This window comes from Terrapene carolina, unplaced genomic scaffold (genome assembly GCF_002925995.2).
Source record: "Terrapene carolina triunguis isolate 2854851 unplaced genomic scaffold, T_m_triunguis-2.0 Scaffold31, whole genome shotgun sequence".
Classification (NCBI taxonomy): Eukaryota; Metazoa; Chordata; order Testudines; family Emydidae; genus Terrapene; species Terrapene triunguis.
The window spans coordinates 1,006,469-1,028,227 of record NW_020664382.1 but is presented as its reverse complement, the minus strand read 5'-3'; positions in this window follow the sequence as shown (position 1 = coordinate 1,028,227).

Sequence of the window (21,759 nt, the reverse complement as noted above, 5' to 3'; positions counted from 1 at the left end):
CAAGAAGTAATGGTCTCAAGTTGCATTGGGGGAGGTTTAGGTTGGATATTAGGAAAAACTTTTTCACTAGGAGGGTGGTGAAGCACTGGAATGGGTTACCTAGGGAGGTGGTGGAATCTCCTTCTTTAGAGGTTTTTAAGGTCAGACTTGACAAAGCCCTGGCTGGGATGATTTAGTTGGGGATTGGTCCTGCTTTGAGCAGGGGGTTGGACTAGATGACCTCCTGAGGTCCCTTCCAACCCTGATATTCTATGATTCTATGATTTCAAACCAGTGTAAACCCAGAGAAGTTCCACTAAATCAATGGAGTTATACAAAAGTAAAACGAGTGCAAGTGAAATCAAAATCAGGTCCCTCATCTGTAAATATAGCATAGAATAGGAAAGTGTATAACAAAGAATGTGGACAGCATTTTGAATTTATTGATATCTTATTATGCACTGCTTCCAAACTTCTCATATTAGCTATTTTTTCACAGGTTTAAAGAACACTGACTTATGATATCTCAGACATGGAATTAAGGTCTTCATGTGTGATCAAAACTACGCCCTCAAAAGACTGTGGAATAAATTATTCTGTATTTGTGATTTGTCTTGTGGAGCATTTTGCACATTTACCAGGAGAGAATTGAGAAATTCAGCTGGTGAATTCCTGGTGAAGTTTTTTTGTTTTTGTTTTGTTTCCTGTTTGCACATACATCAGTCTCTCAGGATGGTGACTGTTTATCACATGAAGAGACAGAAGCTTTGGGAAGCTGTATGCCTTAACTGAGCCAAAAAAGAAATACCAAGTGCCTTTTGATTCATGTTGATAGGATATTTTAAGTAAACCTTAAACTGCTTATTTTTAACAAACTGCAAGGAGATTTGAGAATAGAGCACAAAGAAGAAAATGAACTCTCTTCGGATGCTTCAGCAGTGGAATGTGCCAATGGTATTAGCAAAGTGTCCTTTAAGAACATAAGAATGGCCATACTGGGTCAGACCAAAGGTCCATCTAGCCCAGTATCCTGTCTTCCGACAGTGGCCAATGCCAGGGTCCCCAGAGAGAATGAATAAAACAGGTAATCATCAAATGATCCATGCCCTGTCACCCATTTATGCCACCTCTTAAAAGATAAGGTCATCACACTATGTGAAAGTACCAGCTGTCTCAGATTCACTGCTATTCAATATCCTGAAACAGTTTAAACAGTAAGAAAGTAGTCCGACCATATTATCAGACTTTAACTACAGCACTAACTTATCCTACACTGTAAAATCCCAAGGGCCGCATTCTGCTCTTTTATGTGTAATATATTGGAACTTGTACATAAGTAGTTACAATGTGCTGTAAAAAAGTAGCCTCCACTAGCCCCCTGGATGGGAAGTTTTGCTCATTTGGGGTTGTCAGAAAAGGAGACTCAAACAACAAAGAGGCTTATTATGATGGCGCATTTCCTGTAAGGAGTTCTAATGATTTGTAGGGCATTATACACTGGTTGTACAGACTTTATAGAATTGTTTTATTGTTAATTCTATAGGCTCCTTTGGAGTTGCAGGTTATTTTTAATTTGGAGGGCAAAGGCATTGTCTCACCTGTGACTGAAGCTTTAGCACTAGCTGCTTTTTTTTTTTTTAATGGGTGAACAAAAAATTGGCTGGTTTAAATCCTGATCCTGAAATGGTGTTGAGTTCAAGCACCCATTGACTTCAATGGGGCTGGATGCAGTGCAGGGAGTCTGTCCACTCAGAGCTCATTGCAGGATCCGGACCTTAATCATAGCACCAAAAATCTGTCAAAAGACTAATGTTGCAGTCCAAGTTTAGAGCCAAAGTATATAGTTTAAAAAAAAAAAAAACCTGACCCACATACTGGACATAAAGTTGAGAGAGGAAATTCAGAGGTTTATATTATCCTGTAAGTGCACGTGTTAGTGTTTTCATAATACACTGTTTCTTCTTGATCTGACAGTTTTTAATCTCCTTCCAATAGAAGACAAGCTTCTGGTGAATATTTGTAAGATGTACAATAATATTAAAGGGAATTTCTATAAAAGAGATGTTTATTATGTTGACTATAAAGGTTAAATAGACTTAAACTGTATATTGTTATAATGTGTATTTATTAAACCTCTGCATAACTGTTCTGAATTTTTTGCTTTTTTAACTTTTTTACAAAATACTGTGGTACTGTACATACCTCACTTGCTTAACAAAATAACCTTTTTTTAAAATAACCCTTCAGAACATACAAAAAAATTTCTTCTTTCTCATCAACTTCTTGTTTGCATTTTTGTTTCTGGCACAATGCTTAATCTTTTTGGGTTGTTTTGGGTGGTGGTGGTTTTGTTTTTGTTTTAAATCCTTTAACCTTTGAGCAGTTGTTCTTGAACTCACGCTTTTCTCATGTTTTTTTGCATTTTTGGCCCTGATTCAGCAAAGCGCTTAGGCACGTGCTTAAATGCCATTGACTTGAACAAGACTTCACAAATGCTTAAAGCTAAGCACTTGCCTATGCACTTTGTTGCAAATAAAGGTCCCTACTCAGCAAAGAATCGGCCTCAATCCAATAGATTTATGCATGTGCCAAAGTCCGTGTGTGATCCATGCCAGACAACGGTCTATGTTCTGCAAAGATTTACGTAAATGCTTAACTTCACACATTGCGAACAGATTCATTAAAATCAATGGGACCGCACACACTGCATAAAGATAAGCACATGCCTAAGTCTTTGCAGGATTCAGGCCATAGTTGTCAAAAAACTCCACCATTTGCAAGTAGTTGTTTTTAAAGCTTTGTCACTCCAGCTAAAGTCTTATGTTAAAGTGCTTCTAACTGTATTAGTTGATAACAGAATTATACTGTTAAGATGTTTAGTGTATTCCAATTTTAAGTGTTTCCTTCTTAGGAGCTGACATTATTCATTTCATTTTTTATTTTTTGGCAATATAAGAGCCCACATGTGAGGCAGTGAACGTGTCCCAGGCAGGACTAAGAGCCCTCCCTCCCACTGACTGCACTGGTGAATTAGAGCTCTCAGCTACTCACATTGTGTCCTTTATGGTTCGGAAGTTTAGATTCTTTTGAATTTACACAATCCTTGCAGTTCACTTAACTCATGTGGGATTTTCTTCAGTGTTGTGATATTCTCTTTACCACTTTATTTGGGGTTGAGTGGGAGAATCCACAACTGTAAATAAAAAAAAACCCACTAAAATGTTAGCCAGCAAATTAAATGTCAAGATATGTTGAGGAATAACAAACCTGGTGAAGCATTAATGATGTTTTCTAAGGTGTTAGGAAATTGATTAATTTCTGTGCCAGGAAAAAAATTTGTCATCATATGGAATTCCCTGGTCATTAAGGCCAAAGGGTTTTGTCTGTAACAGGAATTCTGCCTGACTAAGAACAGCAGGATCAGGCTTAAAATTTCCAAAGGGCCCTCAGCCTAACCTCTAAATGTGTTCACAGTTTGCATGTGTAATCATTTTCCGGTGCAGATAATTAAATTTGAAGGCCTAACTCCCATACCTAATTTGCCCATGGGGAAGGAATTTGGTCACTTCTCTTTTATAATCAGCCCTAAAATTCCTTGCATTCTGAGCAAACAGTGCATTTTGTTAGCTTCTGGTGTCAATACTCATTCACCTGGGGGTGAACAAATCTGGTGACAAATGTGTACAGGAATGTAGAAGTGTGGTAGTCAAAGTAGGCTTAATATCTGAATGTGAAGTGTTTCCATTTTAAATACTGATTATTTGCAGATTAAAATATTTTTTCATAGCATATATTGAATAAAGATGGATTCTGTATTTAAGTTTAAAATGTGGATCGCTTTTTGCCTCTTTTATATCTTAATAAGGAAATTGTCCATTTCCTGCCTGTGAGAGTAGCCCCTTTCTTGCGGGAGTAGTGGAGATAATTTATTAAGGAAAACAAACTAGAATCTTTCTTTCAGACACAGTGGCTTTCTTACCTGAAAGTAGAATTAGACACCTTGGAGCAGGATGCAATGACCCAATGTGACCATTAGAGAGACAATGTGGGTGAGGTAATAGCTTTTATTAGGCCAATTTCTATCAGTGAGAGACATTAAGCCTTCCTCTCTGTCCTGTGTGAAAGCAGGCACTCAAGAAAGGAGACAGGGCCCAGCACTTCTTATACTAGTTACCTTAGAGTGCCATTTAAACTCTATGTCTATTATGTTCCATCTGTTCTTGGATATATAGTCCATATATGCAGACAATGAATATTCCTGTGTCTTCCCCCCTTTACTTCTGCCCCATCTTTTCTCCTTTTCCCTCCTCTCTGTTCCCAGCCCTCTCAAGAATTTCATGGTCTTGATCAACTTACAGTGTTTAATGTTGTGTGACTCTCCTAGAGATATAATGGGATTTAAAGCACTTCTGCATGGGGGGAAAATGCTAGGAGGTGAAAGCAAGTTTCCAGTTAAGGAAGCTTTGCAAAATTACATCAGAAGAAAGATTTCCATGTGTCTAAAATACTTCTAAAGAAAATATCGGGGGCCGGGGTGTGACCCTGGAATCTAGTACTTTTTATAGGAGGGGGAAGGGGAAGGAGCAAGAAATGAAGAAATGAACCAGTATTAAAAAAAAAAACAATTCACTTTGATGTACAAAAAAATGGAAGCCCTGAGGTGGGTTAGAAAAATACAAAGGCCCTTATAGTACAGAGCAATTTCAAATGGTTTTGGTAAGTGCTGTCTGTAGCTGTGGCACTCAGCCTTACAGAGCTAGAGAGCTACTGCAGCATCACAGAGATATAGAGCCATAGCAAAATAAATTGAGAGAAATGTTCAGTCCATCTGTCTGGGTGTTTGTAGACAGACAGACACACACACACAGGTTTGACCTCCAGCAGGTCACATATTTGTCACTGCAGTGCAGACATGAAGCTGGTGTCCATGAATGCAAAATTTATTGGGAGAAATCCTACCTTTGAGAATTCCTGAACCACTTTCTTCTCTAGTGAGGTTCCAAGTGGGACAGCTTCCAAAAACCATGTGGCATAGTCCACTATTACTAGAATGAATGTATGTCTTCCTTTATCGAATCAAAAGACTCATCCTAATCTTCCCAAAAGGCTACTTCTCACTAGAACCAAGGGAACTAGAAGAGCCTGGTAACTGTCTGAGCCACTTTCTGGCACTCTGGATGGGAGGCACAAAACTAGTCATCTCATGATGGGCCATCAAGACTGCAACCAATCTCTGTAGAGTCTTCTCCCTTCCCATGTGGCCAGCAGAGGGTATGATATCGACAAGCCATAGAACTTCCCTTTGAACTAGTTTCAAGAATGATGTCCGATATCAGAACTCTATCGTTTTTGGATAAATTGGTCCACTCAATAAAACAACTCACTTCTCAATTTGAAATGAGGAAACTAGGTGGCCAATCTTTCACAAGTTACCACCCTATTTACCATAAATCACTGGTGGTGTGCCTCCCTGAGGTTCTTCTCACTCCCGCTCTGCCACTAGATTAAATTGTTCCCCGAGAACGTCTGGTTCTAGGGTGGCAATGGATCCATATAGTAACCTGGTCTCAGAGGCCTTGAAAGTGAAAGCTGATTCCTTATTTAGATTGTAAACCTTCAATTTAGGGACTTTTACTATGTGTTTGTACAGTGCCTAGCACAATGAGGCCCTGATCCTAACTGGAGCCTTTAGACACAACCTGAATGAAAATAATAAAGAATATCTAACCATGCCTTGTAACCTTCTTCCTTCCAGCTCTCTTTGCACTAGGCCATCTGAGAATGCATTGCCTCACATCCTGCTTTTGCTGCTCCGTGCCCAGGCCCTGCAGAAACTCTGTCCTCTCTGGAGCACTATGGGATAGCCTCCTACAGTTTCTCAGAACTGTTTAATACAAACAAGGTAGGTGCAGATGTACAAACATGGTTGTGATGGCAGTAAAGCTGCTGCGTGGACACAAACTGAACCATGTTGCCTGTAACCAGTGAAGATGACTATGTCCCTCTCCCACCATACTAAAACGTGACTTGATAACGTGACTTCAGACATTTTAGCCTGCATGTTGTCAGGGCTTTTTGGTTATGCTAAGCTAACTCGATTGAGGTAACCCTATTGGAAAAAACATACCCATTTAGCCAATCAAGCAAGGTTCTAGTAATTTACAAAACCATGGTTCAAACTTCTAGTGAGGACAAAGGTAAAGGAAGTAACTTAAATCTACTGAAAGTGCCCTGGGAGAAGTGCTGTATTAAAACAGATGGGACCTTTGGCTCCTAGGATTTCTTTTCTCATTCCAGTGCTTATATTCCTATATAATACGAATGGCAAATGTGATGTGCACGCAGGCTTATGGAGGGGCTTCAGTGCTTTGAGTTTGGCAACAGAATACAAAGATGAAAGAAACATAGCAAAAATGTAAACTTCTGTACCTCATTACAGTCCATCTTCCAGATAGCCAAATTACTGTAAATACATTCCAGTGTCAGTCTTTCCTTTTTCATCTAATTGAAATAAAATTAAAAAGAATAATAACTCTGGAACTTTGCTTATCAAATCATGAGAGCCTGAATGGAAGCCATAATAGCATTAACCATCCATTGTTTGTGTATACCTCTTGGGATGTAAGTCTCTTTAACTCTGGCAGATGCTGCTGTAAATTCCCTGGAAATGCCCATCTCTGTTGCCTTGAAAAAGTGAAGTTTTATTTTTAATGACATTTCACCTTCAAATACTAAAGAGACCACACTGAAGATTTTTTTGTCTTCAGCCTCCTGCAAGGGGTACATGTGACATTTTAAAGAACAAAACAAAAAACTCCTGTTGTGGTTCTTCTTGCATCTCAATAAAGGAATTTCAGATAGGATTCCTCCTTACATTTGTAAAAGTTATTCCATATGTTGAGTGTATATGTCTCAGGTACGAAGACTTTAGAATATCGGGGATGTCTAATTTATATTTATGCTGATGTCCTATTAATTCAGACTTTCTCAGTGACCTCTTAATAGATTTAGACTTACGATTCCATTTAGTCATCACCACTCATAGGTTCCTGCAGTGGTCAATATACAGGATTGCTAATGTTAAAAGTGGCAAGGAGGGTGAGATAATATCTTTTATTGGACCAACTTGTGTTGGTGAAAGAGCTCAAAAGCTTGTCTCTCTCACCAACAGAAGTTGGTCCAATGTAAGATATTCTCTCACCCACCTTGTCTCTCTAATATCCTGGGACCAACATGGCTATGATGACACTGCAAACATCTGTTATAAATGTTGTTCAAAGTCAGACTGACCTAGTATATTACAGAAGTCAATGGATGTTCAGAGTTGTTGGATGTTTTCAAACCTGGGTCTGATTTTAGGAAGATCCATTTTAGTCAAACACAAGTTACTGGGCTCAATACAAAGAGATCTGGGTGAAATTATTTGGCCTGTGTTATACAGGATATCAGAGCAGATGATCTAATGGTCTCTTCTGTCCTTACAATCCAAGAAGTATGATTTCCTTACCTCTCAACTAAGACTTTTTAAGCTTGGGGGGGGTCTGGTTTTGGGGGGGTTGTTTTAAAACTTTTGAAATGGAAATCACTTGCATTATCTGTCTTCTCTGGTAATTACAGATGAGACTGTCAAAGCTACTATATGAATGTAGAAACACATCGCTCCTTAATTTCAAGGGGAATTGTGCATCTAACCCCCTAGATGGCTTTGAAAATTTCACCCCATATTTCCTACAACGCTGAATTAAAATTTTGTGTATCCTCTTGACTGGAGGTTGATTCAAATATTTTAATGCTTTACTCTCAAGTGCTGTAGATGTATTATAATACGAATTTCTCTTCAGAATTTAATTGTCTATATCGATGTAAAGAATTTAGCATTTCCTCTGTTCATTTCCCTTGTTACGGCTAATTTTCAGCGTGGAGTAATGTTGGAAATATATCTCCCTACAAGCAGAGAATTACTTGCCATTAGGGGAATATTCTACTGCACATGCCTCTCTGTGCCACCGTAGACCAGGCTCTCTTTCTACTGCTGTAAACTTTTTGTGCATTCGAAGACTATGAACTCCACAGCCAAACTTTTCTCAGACATGTTGCATCTGAACTGTCTGTCACCTGCTTTGAAAAACGTGCTGTGAGAATCTGTCGCAAGCTGTTCCTGAGGCTGTAGATTGCTATATATTCCTTTGCCATGTTTTTATTTACTTTCTTCAACTGCCTGTTCCACTTTTTAGGTATATGCAGGGTTGGGTAGGATTTCCCCCCCCCCTCCCGCTTTTACAAAAGGGGCTTAGCCACGTTTCCTTCATTTCTATGAGTGATCCAGAAGCTTCCTCCATCTCTAAGGCAACTCTGCACTACAGTGGGCTTGTATATGTTCCTGTGGAAGAACAGCAGCACACAATGCTGTATTTCACAGCTTTCTTCTCTGTTTACATAGCACAGGCTTCCCTTGATGGAAAAACACATTGTAATTGAATCGTTGTTTGTTTTTCGTTTCCTTGCATCGCAGTACTGCCTAGAGGCCAGGGTTCCATTAAGATAGGCACCGTATGCACATGTATGCATACAAAATGGAAACAGTCCCTGGCACATGAGTGTACAGTCTAAGTACATCATTGCTGTACATGACACAACTCAGCTGCGTCTTGCAAGTCCAGAAGACTTTTATTTTAAATTCCCGAATGACTTTTGAAACCGTGAATGACCTTGTGTTCACCTGTCCTTCACCACCAGTAAAGAAATATTTTGGTAATCAAATCCGTGGGGAAAATGTAGCATTTAAACAGGGCCATTGTAATGCTTTATTTCCTGTTTTCTTATCATGCTTACGATATTTTCTAACGAAAGGAAACCTAAAAGAAAAAATTGAAAGTGAAAATCATTTTGTGTCATTTTCTGCTATCAGAGGCAACGTTCTTTTCCAATTCTGGCAATGTTGATGATGATTTCCCAACATTAAGTGATGATTACGGTTTTGGATACACCAGAAGACAGGCCTCTTGCTGCATACAAATGAATGAATTTGATGATGTGAAGTAGATGCTTCAAAAGCTAGAGCCTGGGCTAGATCCAAGGTTTTGGAGATTGATTGGATTATGACATGATTGTTTTATTTTTTTTAAATGACATTTTAATTATATTATTTTAACTAGTTTAAGTTCCACATGTACAAAAAGAAGATAGCAAGTGAACCAAGACAGGAAATGTCAGGGCTATAGCACTGTTTAGCAATAGAAAACATATGCATATGCTATTTGAAGAACACTTGGCCAAGATTTTTTTAAAATGTGTGTCTACATTTAAGCTGATAAATCATTATGTATATTTCAAAAATGTGGCCTGTTTTCAAAAGTGCAGAGCACCTAGCAGCTCTCATTAAAAGGTGAATTTATCAGCGTGTGTGTGTGTGTGTGTGTGTGTGTGTGTGTGTGTTTGCGCGCGTGGGTGGGACAGGGCCTTGTGCTAGAACTGAGGTATGGACTCAAAATCTTCACTGGAAAAACAGAATTAAAACTGCAGTCTGATAGAGTCAGTGAATCTGTTTCAAAATAAGGAAAAGAACAGATGTAGCAAAATGACAAACTGGTATATGAATGCTTCTATTTTCAGTGTTATGATACAAAGAGTCAATTCCATAAACAGGGAACAAATAGCCAATTTAAAGTACAGTAAATTTCTTTCAAAAGGTTTTGTTTTCTTCTGAATGACCAGCCACAACATTGATATTAATTCTGCTGTAGAACATGAAAAAATATTTTCCGTCTAACAGTCATCATTTCATTGCATGGTATGTGAGGTTTTAATTTAATAAATAAGGCTGATTCTGAATCTATTATTAAATCTCTCTAATTTATATGACAGGTAAGAACTGAACTTTGCAAGTTATCCTGTAACAGAATATGTATCCTTGGGTCTTACATGATTACTTAGTTTTATGTATTAATATAGCTGGGATTCAAGTTAGCAGATCACAATTAGAAGTTCTTTATAACTTCTTCCCTGCCTTACTTTCCTTTGCCCTCAGCTCCACAAGGTTATGCATAATGATGTAATAACAATTTTAAAGTCCATCTCAACAGAAAGAGGGTAAGGCCACAGAGAATTTTTATTAAGATTCATATCCTTTAATCTTGAACAGAATAAAGAACTCAAATGACATACAGGGATCTATGAGGGTCCTGTGCACTGGGATGAACTACCCTACTTAGGGTTTTGGTTTTGGTTTTGGTTCAGTGCTGAACAGTTTTTTACATTCTTCATAGTTCTACTAGCTATATTGAAATACCATTGATTTTCTTTGTACTGGCCTCTATGTATTAGTGCAAAGCAATTTGGATGGTTAACATAGAATGATCATTTTATTTTCCTTTCCCTACCCCCTTTTTATTTTCCTTTCCCTACCCCCTTTTTGGCTGGCTGATTTTTTTTAAAAAAATCTTTGCTGTTATCCAAGTCAAGGCACTTTGAAGTGGGTGCTGACTGCAGATTTAAGGAACTAATATTTTGCAGGGGGAAAAAATATCTGAATCTAAAATCCTAAATGATGGTTAATTCTGAAAGTGGAATTAACTTCTTGCATAGATAAAGAAATCGAATACGCTGGCTAGTTCTCCTCAGAACACCATCTGCACATTAGTGTTTGAAATAAGCCTGTGGATAGAAAGGTTATGAATGATGTAATTGTTATCACTAAAAGCAAAGCTCCTGTGTTTGACTAATCAAAATCCTCTTGTAGAATACCAAAATAATCCACTTGTTAGAGCAACACCAAAATTTTGTGCCTGTGTAACATCATAAAGAAATTATTTTTAAGTACCTATTTGCTCCCAGGGAATATTGTTTTTAAGTGTTTTCTAATCCAAACCCTTAAAAGCATTCCAGCAGTTAAAATGAATGCATGGCAGCTTTTATGCTTTCAGCTATACACAAGTGTAAATATTAACAACTAAGTTCATTCTTATGGTTATCTAAAATTTTCCTGGCCACAACTGAAACTGCCCAGCCAATTTTTTGCATTGAAAATGACAGAAGAACGACTGTATGCAGCTGTGTCGGTCCCAGGATATCGGAGAGAAGGTGAGTGAAGTAATATCTTCTACTGGACCTGAAGAAGAGCTCTGTGTGGCTCGAAAGCTCGTCTCTGTCTCCAATAGAAATTGGCTCAGTAAAAGATATTGCCTCACCCACTTTGTCTTTCAGAAGAATGACTGCCTGTAATTTATCATAGTGTTACTCATTTTTTGTATGAGGCAAAAATGTTCAGGATCAAATGAGCAGTCAGGAACTGCATGGTTTACAAGCAACTTTTAATATTCTATGACATATGAACCTAATTTGGACAGCAAGCCTGTCCAAATGATCACATCATGGATTTCAGTCACATGTCATCCAGCATCAAATTCTGGGTCTGTTTCAAAACATCTGGGCCTTACCCATTCAGGTATCTTAGCTCTCCACCAGATCTTCTATTCTCAGTGGCAATGCTGTGGCTGACAGAGTCCTGGTTTGAACTTGTGGTGGTCAAGTTCAGGGTGTTCTCACGGGAAGACCCATGATGATGGATTTGGCTGCTGCAGGGGATTGGGTTGAGCCTGGATTTCATCACCTTTCAACTATGATGCCGACTGCAGACCCACTTGATTATGCTGGCAGCCCCTCAAGCAATCTCATATAATGACAAACTCAGCACAGATGGAATCGATCAGCAGCACCTAAGCTAGGTAAGAAATTGACTTCAAAGGAATGAAAAGAGTACTACATTTTAGAGGTAACAAAATGTATCTTAATCTTACCAGATGGTCTGATAACACAGTGAGTGCACTATAGACATGGCTACAAATAATACTTAGCCAGGAAAATGTTTGTAAATGTAGACCCAGTGATTTACTATTCATGATCTGATGTAACACTGCATATTAGGAATAGGTATTTTTATAAAGCCATCACCTTCTTTTGCACTGGACCAGATGACAGAACAAGGAGTAATGGTCTCAAGTTGCAGTGGGGGAGGTTTAGGTTGGATATTAGGAAAAACTTTTTCACTAGGAGGGTGGTGAAGCACTGGAATGGGTTACCTAGGGAGGTGTTGGAATCTCCTTCCTTAGAAGTTTTTAAGGTCAGGCTTGACAAAGCCCTGGCTGGGATGATTTAGTTGGGGATTGGTCCTGCTTTGAGCAGGGGGTTGGACTGGATGACCTCCTGAGGTCCCTTCCAACTCTGATATTCTATGATTCTACTCCATGTCTTCAATTAGTGGTGAGTAGTTGATTTAAATGTGTGAGAGTTTATAATGGATCATATATTTGCAAGAATTTGTAAAACACACAAATAAATAAAAACACCAAGACCAATTCTGAGAAGCAGATCATCAGCAAGAGGCTTCTATGTGAAGAATACTTCTAAAAAGGCCATTTTGCTCACTTTCCTCACACGCATAATCCCATTGGAATGGTACGTGTGCAGAAAGCAAGAAGAATTTGGATCAAGATCACAAGTTTGATTAATGAAAACAAACTGATATATTGTACTTGGTCCTATCCTTCTTCTAGCAAAGACAAGGCTCAACTGTCATTGACATCAAAGAAAGCCAGACGTGGTCTCACTGGGGCTTGACATGAGGGGGCGTGGGAGTCCCAGGAACTGACAAATTAAGGCTGCACCTAAGAAAGCCAGTGCATATTAGGAATATCTTGATTTAAACGTCTAAACTTTGCAAGAGATAGGTAGGAATGGATGAGCTGGTTTTCTCCGAATTTAATAATCTATTGCAATATCACAGGCTTGAAACTTGACCTCTAAATCAGATGTTATTGGGCTCCTGTTTGATTTAGGAGAGACTGTGAAAACAAAAGAGGGAAGAGGGAAAACTAATAGGGCAATGGTGAAAAATGGAGCTGAGAGTGGGGGGGAAAGGAGCAGAGAAAAATTCTAATGGGGGGGGAACAGTGTGAAAGTCTTATACAGGCCACCCACATATTGTTCACCTAACTTCGCTCTGTTACCAACTCTCACAATTGTATCACTTGTCTTGCAATATTTACTGTTTGACTTCAAGCCTCAGGGCAGGTCTACACTACAGCTGGGATTGACACTCTGAGATTGATCCACCGGCTGTCGATTTAGCAGGTCTAGTAAAGACCAACCAAATCGACTGCAGATCGCTCTCCCATCAACCCGTCTACTCTACCCCCGATGAGAAGAGTAAGGTAAGTCGACGGGAGATTTTCTCCTGTCGCGCCCTCCCTCCCCCGCATGGTGTAGACCCCCTGGTAACTCGACCTAAGGTATGTCGACTCCAGCTACATTATTCATGTAGCTGGAGTTGCGTAGCGTAGGTTGACTTACCACAGTAGTGTAGACATAGCCTGATCACAGAAGTCATGTGGTTGTTACATGAGATTCTCTGCTTTCATTTATAAAACAAAAAATCTATCCTTCATGCTTGCAAAGAAATACTTGATAATATGGCTTGAGGGCAACCTAAAGGCTAAGAAACCAGAACGCAAAGAAAAACTGCCCAAATTTATTTATTTTTAAACTCTCTTGATTTTTAAGCCAATCGTGGGGGTTTTTTGGTCCCTGTGTCCTGATTTTTTTTTTTTTTTTTTTTTTGGTAAGTTGTAAATTACAAGAAAAAGTGGTTAATGAACTCAGGTTAATTTGGGGAACCCAAAAGAGAGTTTGAGAGCTTTACAAAAAATTGAACTCCATGAGGCTCACCTGTCCCTGACTTAGCACTATTTTCATCTGCTTCAGACATTTTTCAGCACTCCACTGAAGCAAGTGAGAAGCCCTCAGTGCTGATCCGACCCATTGTGGATCTAATTTTATCTTCTTCGCTTGCTAAAATATTCTCCCCCTCCTTGTACTGTCATATCAGCAAGTATATCCCCATACACTCTGATATGTTGATTCTCTGACTCTTTATATTGAAAAAGCATACGTATCTCTGCATGTTAGTGGAAGCAGTGCAGAATCATATGCACACAGAACAAAAATGTGATTGGTATGTATTATAAAGGAATCCGTTTTTGTATCATGCGGTGAATTATGTAAGCTAACTTCACCTGTACTGATGTAGCAAACTTCAGGTAGCTGATTCTGACCTCACTTATTGTACATGGGTGTAAATCAGAAGTAACTTCTCTTTGCTAGTTGAGTTGTACTGGTGCGAGACAGCTGAAAGTGAGATCACAGGCAGGCCCCGGAAGTGTCTAACTTGCTGTAACACAAAGAATTTAGTTTTGTATGTCACATCCATTTTAATTTTTTCCAATATGTCTAGACATAGCAAAAAAAAAAAAAGTCTGCAAGCAGTGGATAATCTTACAAACACAAAAGGGTGACTTATAGCTGCAGCAATAATCTTGCCTCTGAATTCTTGTCCCCTTTTGAAATGAATGTAAACCCTGATGGGGAAAAGGAACTGTGCATAATTCCCTATGGGGAGGGAAGCAATTATATAGAATTACTGTCCTTATAATTGTTCTGCAAAATGAGCATGTGAGAGAGAAAAATATATACAATATTATCAAAATAAAACAATATTATCCAAAGCATTTAAGACTTCATACATCCAGCATGTCTGGAAAAAAAAATTGACACTGTATCAAGTCTGTGGATCCTTTCATTCTGATATAAAAGTCCATTGAATCTTCCATCCCAAGTTCAAATAATGCATTACCCACAGTATTCCAGAGCTGATATTATGAAAATATCAGTGCCTTTTTTCACTCTAAGTATTTCAAAACAATTGCAGACTCTTTTTATTGTGATATCCAGGATCTACTTAGAAAGATGGAAAGTACAAATACGTAACCTATTTATAGATAAAGCTGTGATTGACTTAGCAGGATAAACCTGTTCAAATGTTACCTTCCGGTCCCTGTATCTGAATTATCTTACTTTCCTGGAGGATTTTCCCTAAATAGAACCTTATACTTGTCTGTCTCCTATTTTGAGGCATATACTGTTGCCTCTAGCTCAGCTTCCTTGCCAAGAGGGTCAGCCAGTTTTAGTCTAGTGAAGGGACTTTACTTTTCCATTTCTTGGCTATCATCTCTTTGACTGATCCAGCAGGCGTCTCTAGACTCAGTTAATTTGATTATTTGCCCATCAGTTATTGAAGTTTCCAGCTATTTCTGTAAATTCTTCCATAACCTTGAGAAAATAAGTCCAGACAGATTTTAAGGTTGTGCTTTCCCAGAAACTCTGGATGTGGGAGCCAGTATTCTGACTACAGCCCCAACTGCTTGTTAGAACATTTATACTTCTTGTAGAAGAGTGCGGAATGTCTGATGTGCAAGATTGTGAGGCATTCAGATACTGTGGCAAAGAGGGCAATATAAGTACCTACCATCAGTAGGAATGGATTGTTGAAGTAAGAGGGGGACAGGATAAATGAAGGAGAGCGGTAGAAAAGGGAAAGGAGGGAGAAAGGAGTGTGATAAGCAGGAACGGTGAGACTGTGCTGTTGACGGGTTGTAGTGGTAGGGGAGGTGGAATGAGAGAAGGGGGACAAAAAAACAATAACACAACAAATGGGGTGGGAAGTTGGTTGTCATTCTGCAATATTGGAGGCTGCCAGCAGATGGCGCCATGGTTTGGGTACATATTAAATTTAAGAAAGAACTTTCTATGGGAACACTCAAAAGAGAGTCAGAAGGAAAACTGCTTAGAGATGAGAAATAGCTATAGCCAGTTTGTGCAGGGTCCTCTTAGTATAACCAGTGTAAGCAGGGTCTGAATGAACTCTCCGCTGACATGTAGAGATGAGCTGTGGAAGAAAACTTCAGAAGCTGATCTCATTTGCATGGGCACACCCACCCTGCTTAGGTGCTCAGCAGGATGGGATTGCTTGCCCAAATGATGGCTTTTGGCTCGTGTTGGATCCCCAGTCCCCTTGTTATTGGGGCAGGAGTAATAAAGGGTTGTTATCCTTGTTGTGTGAATTAAGGGCAGGAAAACTGTGCTTAGCATACCCTGATTGAGGGACTCACCCTCAACAAAAGGACACTCACTAGGCAGGGGACATGGGTACCTGGTGGTGTGGGCCCTAGACACTGTTTGACCCTTCCTCTCTTCCCTGTGTAATAACAGAGCTGATTAAGACTCAATTGAGAGGCTTGTTACACACCGCAGAGATGAAATCACTGATATCTAGGTCTAAGCACTAGACCTGCTTTGGGACAGGGTCTCTGATACAAGAGGCTGCCCAATGTGCAACAGCAGTGAGGCTCCCCCACTAACAGCCAGCTGAAATCAGCGAGAGCTGTGTTAAGCAGTGAGACCTGAAAACATCCAGGCGGATTGGTGATAGGGTGGCCAGTGGAGAGGACCAGAGTGGAGCCCTGCAGAGAGGTGTGGTGATTGGGTTGCAGGCCAGCCAGTGAACAAGAGCAGAGTGCCGATCGGCCGGCAGGGCTGCTGGCGAAGAGGAACAGCGAGTGAGTGCCCAGGCAGCGGAGCGAGTAAGGTGCCTTCTTACTCCCCCCCTCCACCCAGGGTGGGAGGTGAACTGTGCAGATGCACCTCTCAACTCTGAGTCTGCCCTGACCAAGGACAACAACAGTGAGTGGGATGCAGAGAAGGTACGGGCACGCTTAAGGGACTTTTGGTTGCTGGACTTAAGAACCTGAAGGAAAAGGACACTGCCTAACTTACTTGTGCGTGGTGGGTCTTTTGCTCATGGTTTATGTTTATGAACCCTGCTTGCGATGTTTTCCCAAATGAATGCTGGGTTACTTCCCTCCTTTTATTAACAGTTTCTTTGCTACACTCAGACTCTGTGCTTGCAAGAGGAGAAGTATTGCCTCTTAGAGGCGCCCCAGGGTGCTGTGTAATTGTCTCAGGTCACTGGGTTGGGGACTCGAGCTGGTTTCATGTTGTATTGTTGAAAAGGAACTCTTATATACTGAATCTGGCCCTTGTTGCTGCCAACTCTGACTGGCAGAAGGGTTACACCAGGAAACAGAACTCTTCATCTCAGCACTTGTTTGTTCTACCAAGTCTCCTCACCGTGTTACAAGCAGATGATTATAAAGTTTCAATAAACACCTGTCCACTTGAACTTCCTTTTGTAATGGAAAATGGCAAAAACGTTGGGCTTTGAAATGTGTCAAAGTAGCTTTCCTAAAGTCAGACATTCTGAGGTAGCTACCAGAAACTGGAAGATTTAAAAAAAAAAGATTCTGCTTGGAGTATAGTTAGGCACAAAAGGTGGCAAATGCTGAACAGTCTGATAGACATCTGCTTTCATAAACAGGAAAAATTCCCCTCATACAAGGCACATGTGGGTTTTATTGCTGTGTTCTTCTCTCAGTTTTAACTGACACGCAGCAAAGATGCAAGCACAGGCCAACGAGTTTGAACCAATGTTTGCAATAGAGAGCTCTCCAGAGAACCTGGCTTATAATGTTGTGACATTCTACACCTTGGGGGAGCATCCTGGAACCCCCACATTCCTCATTTTTATAGAATCGTGATCTTGCATATAAAGCATGGTTTGTAAGGTATCAGGGGAAAGGTTATGATCTGCTGAAAGTTATTTCTCTATCCATATGTGTATATTATTAATGCATATGAAGTTCTGAGAATTGTGTTGTATGGTGGTCACTAAAACATGCTGTAAGTTGGGGAATCAGCCAGATATTAGCTCCCAGAGGCAACAGCAAGGAAAGTAGCCAACACCCGGGTGAGGTGTCAATCAACCCATCAACAACCATTGTCCAGCAAGGGACCTACAATGCAATGACTCACCTGGATGAGGCCACACCAGGGGAATTGCTCAGTCTTGCCTGGAGACTCAGCAATGCCCACCCAGACATGCCTGGACTTGTGTTTTCCAAGCACATGGACTGAGGGTATAAAATCAAACACAGGTGGCCTATGCTTGGCCTTTCCTTCACCCACCTATGCTGCAAGCAACAAGGACACTCTGAAGACTACAACTGAGGGGACTGGCCCAGATTTCAAGCATGAAATCTGTGTACCAAGAACTGCAATATTCAGAGGGGTGAGAAATGTTGCCCAGTCTAACAGGGTTGAGAGTTTAGACTGTGTGCTTATATTTTATTTTGGTAACTAACTCTGACTTTTTGCCTATCACTTAATATCACTTAAAATCTATCTTTTGTAGTCAATAAATTTGTTTAACTGTTTATCTTTACCAGTGAGTTTGTATGAAGTGTGTGGCAAATCTGCTCAGGTTTTGCAAAGGCTGGTGTATATCCACTTTCCATTGATGAAGTGGTGAACCAATTAATAAATCTGCATTGCTCGTCTTGAGCAGTGCATGACGGTATATTCCTGAGGTACAGTGCTGGGAGCTGGGGGGATTTGGCTCTGGTGCCTTTCTCTGTGTGCTTCATGAGTGGCTCTGGGAGCATTCATGCAATTTAGCTGGGTGTGGGGTCTCCACATGCGGTTGTGCTGAGTGATAACCTGGAGGGGTTTGCTGCTGATCACTCAGGGCCACCCAGAGGATTTAGGGGGCCTGGGGCAAAGCAGGGGAGCAGACATACTCACCGGGCGGTGCTCCGAGTCTGCGGCGGTGGCGGCATTTCGGCGGCGGGGGGGCCCTTCAGTCGCTCCACGTCTTCGGCTGCACTGAAGGACCCGCTGCCGAAGACCCAGAGCGACTGAAGGGCCCCCCACCGCTGAAATGCCGCCGAAGACCCGAAGCGCTGCCGGGTGAGGAAAGGGATTCTCGGCCAGGGCTTGCGGGGCCCCTGCGGGGCCCGGGGCAAATTGCCCCACTTTTCCCCCCGCTCTGGGCAGCCCTGTGATAGACAGCCCAGGCTGGAGAGAGTTCAGAGGGCACAGTGGTCTCTCAGTCCCAGGCTGCACCCTGGGGAGGCTGTCACAAACATAAATAGTAATGGAGGTTCAGATTAACTGTGCAATAATTAGCAAATAATTAATAATTAACAAATTCATGGTCCATTTTGGTCAATTTCACAGTCATAGGATTTTAAAAATAATAAATTTCATGATTTCAGCTATTTAAATCTGAAATTTCACCATGTTGTAATTCTAGGGGTCCTGACCATAAAGGAGTTGTGGGGGCGGGTCGCAGTACTGCTACCCTTACTTCTGTGCTGCTGCTGGCAGCATCACTGCCTTCAGAGCTGGGCAGCTGGAGAGTGGCAGCTGCTGGCCAGGATCACAGCCCTTACTTCTGTACTGCTGCCTGCACGGCTGAGCCCTCAGTCAGCAGCCGTCAATCTCCAGCCACCCAGCGCTGAAGACAGCAGCAAAGAAGTAAGGATGGTATGGTATTGTTATTTCTGTGCTGTTGCTGGCGGGGTGCCACCTTCAGAGCTGGATGCCCGGCTAACAGCTGCTGTTCCCCAGCTCCCCAGATCTGAAGGCAGTGCAGAAGAAAGGGTGGCAATACTGCAATCCCCCTAAAATAACTTTGTGACCCTCCTGCAACTCCCTTTTGGGTCAGGACTCCCAATTTGAGAAACGCTGGTCTCCCCTGTGAAATCTGTGTAGTAAAAGCACACAAAAGACCAGATTTCATGGGGGGAGATCAGATTTCACGGTCTGTGACACGTTTTTCATGGCCATGAATTTGGTAGGACCCTAGCAATAACATTTACATTTAAGTAGGAAAAATCATATCCCCTTTTAATGGCGCGTAGTCAGGAAAGTACTTTAGCAGTCTGGTTCTCTAGCTATGTGTCATGTGGTCTGTGGCTGAAGTTATGCCTAATAGATATCTGCCATGAATGCAAATGGTCTCCCAAATGAGTAATTTTTAATTTAAAATCACATTTTTGACACTTCAAATGTGTTGGTTTTGTGTGAGATTTTTTAAATTTTTTTTTTTCATGAAAACTGCCCTTCAGCTTAACAAACGGCGTACTTCAGCTATTACCAGCCCAAAGAGTTGTCTTTTACTGGTGAATGTGGCTTTTAAAAAAATAGAAGTAAAGCATAGTCTTTAAATTTTTTGTGTGCCATAAATAAATTAAAAATTGAGAAATTCCCTGAAATGTCATTAAATCAATATGGATTTCATTGATCTAATGAGAAATACTATGAATTTTGTAAAGACAGGCACTTAAAACCTTGGAAGAATCTGCACTGCCTCAAAAACTGAACATTAATTAATATTTCAAGTTTCTTAGAAAAAATGTTGTGAAAGGAAATGTAGGGGAGAGGGGTTTCAAGTTGCCCAATGCATTTGGAGGACAGGTCTGTCTCTCTTGCTTAGGTGTATTCTTTAAAAGGAAAATGGGTTTACATCAAGGACAATGTCTCACAAAAAAGCATGATTTGCATCCTAATATATCACTCCATATCTATAGCCCTATTCTGGACTGGCCTGTCTTATAAAATATTGTATCTCAGGCTACGTCTAAACTGCCGCCTCCCCCTCTCCCCCCCAAAAAAGACACATCGGCAAATCTCCATAGCTCGGGTCAACTGACTCAGGCTCATGCTTTTACTGGGCTAAAAATAGCAGTGTAGACATTCCCACTCCGGCTATGAGGGCTGGCGAGGGGACTGGGTCTCAGAAACGTCTATTCTGCTATTTTTAGTCCCGTAGTGTGAGCCTCTCAAGCCTGGGTCGGGCTGTGAGACTTGCTGCCTGTTTGTTTTGCCATGTAAACGTACCCACGGAAACCTACACTTTGTTTAGAAATTCATCACTGTGTTCATTTTGCAAAAACTCGGCATTTTTTCTTGATCACTAATGTATTATATATGTTTTTTAAGTCTGTTTTCAGCTAAAATGTCACTGGGGCTTGGACTACCAAAATAGGGGAGTTAACCTCAATGTCCTCGCCAACCCCAGCTTCGACTACACTATTCCCTCTTTAGTTTACAGTTGGATACAGTATTATTAATTTCCTGTCCTAAATTGTTCTCTAGAGCTCCTGTGTGCTGTGAAACAGCTGCTGTTTTCCACTTCACTGGTCTTGGTATGTGTTTCAGTTTAAAATTATCAAGTGCTTTGGGATCCTTTTGGGATGACAGATGGTATATTATAACATGCATTTATATTAGTAATAATAAGCTCTAACTGCAATAGCATAAACTCTGCTAAATAGTACAAGAGAAGACGTGCTCTACAATAAAATCTTCCACCCACACACCATATCTGAAACCCTCAGCTTTGACCCTAATCCTACAAACTCTTATTACTGAGCAGAGTGCTTACCGCAGTAAGTAGTCCCATTGAAGTCAATGTCGTTGATGAGACTACTTGCAGCACTACACTCTTTAGCAAGGATTTGCAAAATTGGGCCCATATACTTTGCTGGGACTTATCACATAAGAATGGCCCTACTGGGTCAGACCAAAGGTCCATCCAGCCCAGTATCCTGTCTTCCGACAGTGGCCAGTGCCAGGTGCCCCAGAGGGAATGAACAGAAAAGATAATCATCAAGTGATCCATCCCCTGTTGCTCACTCCCAGCTTCTGGTAAACAGAGGCTAGGGACACCATCCCTGCATATTTTGGCTAATAGCCATTGATGGATCTATTCTCCATGAATTTATCTAGTTCTTTTTTGAACCCTGTTATGGTCTTGGCCTTCACAACATCTTCTGGCAAGGAGTTCCACAGGTTGACTGTGGATTGTGTGAAGAAATACTACCTATTATTTGTTTTAAACCTGTTGCCTATTAATTTCATTTGGTGACCCCTAGTTCTTGTGTTATGAGAAGTAGTAAACACTTCCTTATCTACTTTCTCTACACCAGTCATGATTTTATAGACCTCAATCATTTCTCCCCTTAGCCATCTCTTTTCTAAGCTGAAAAG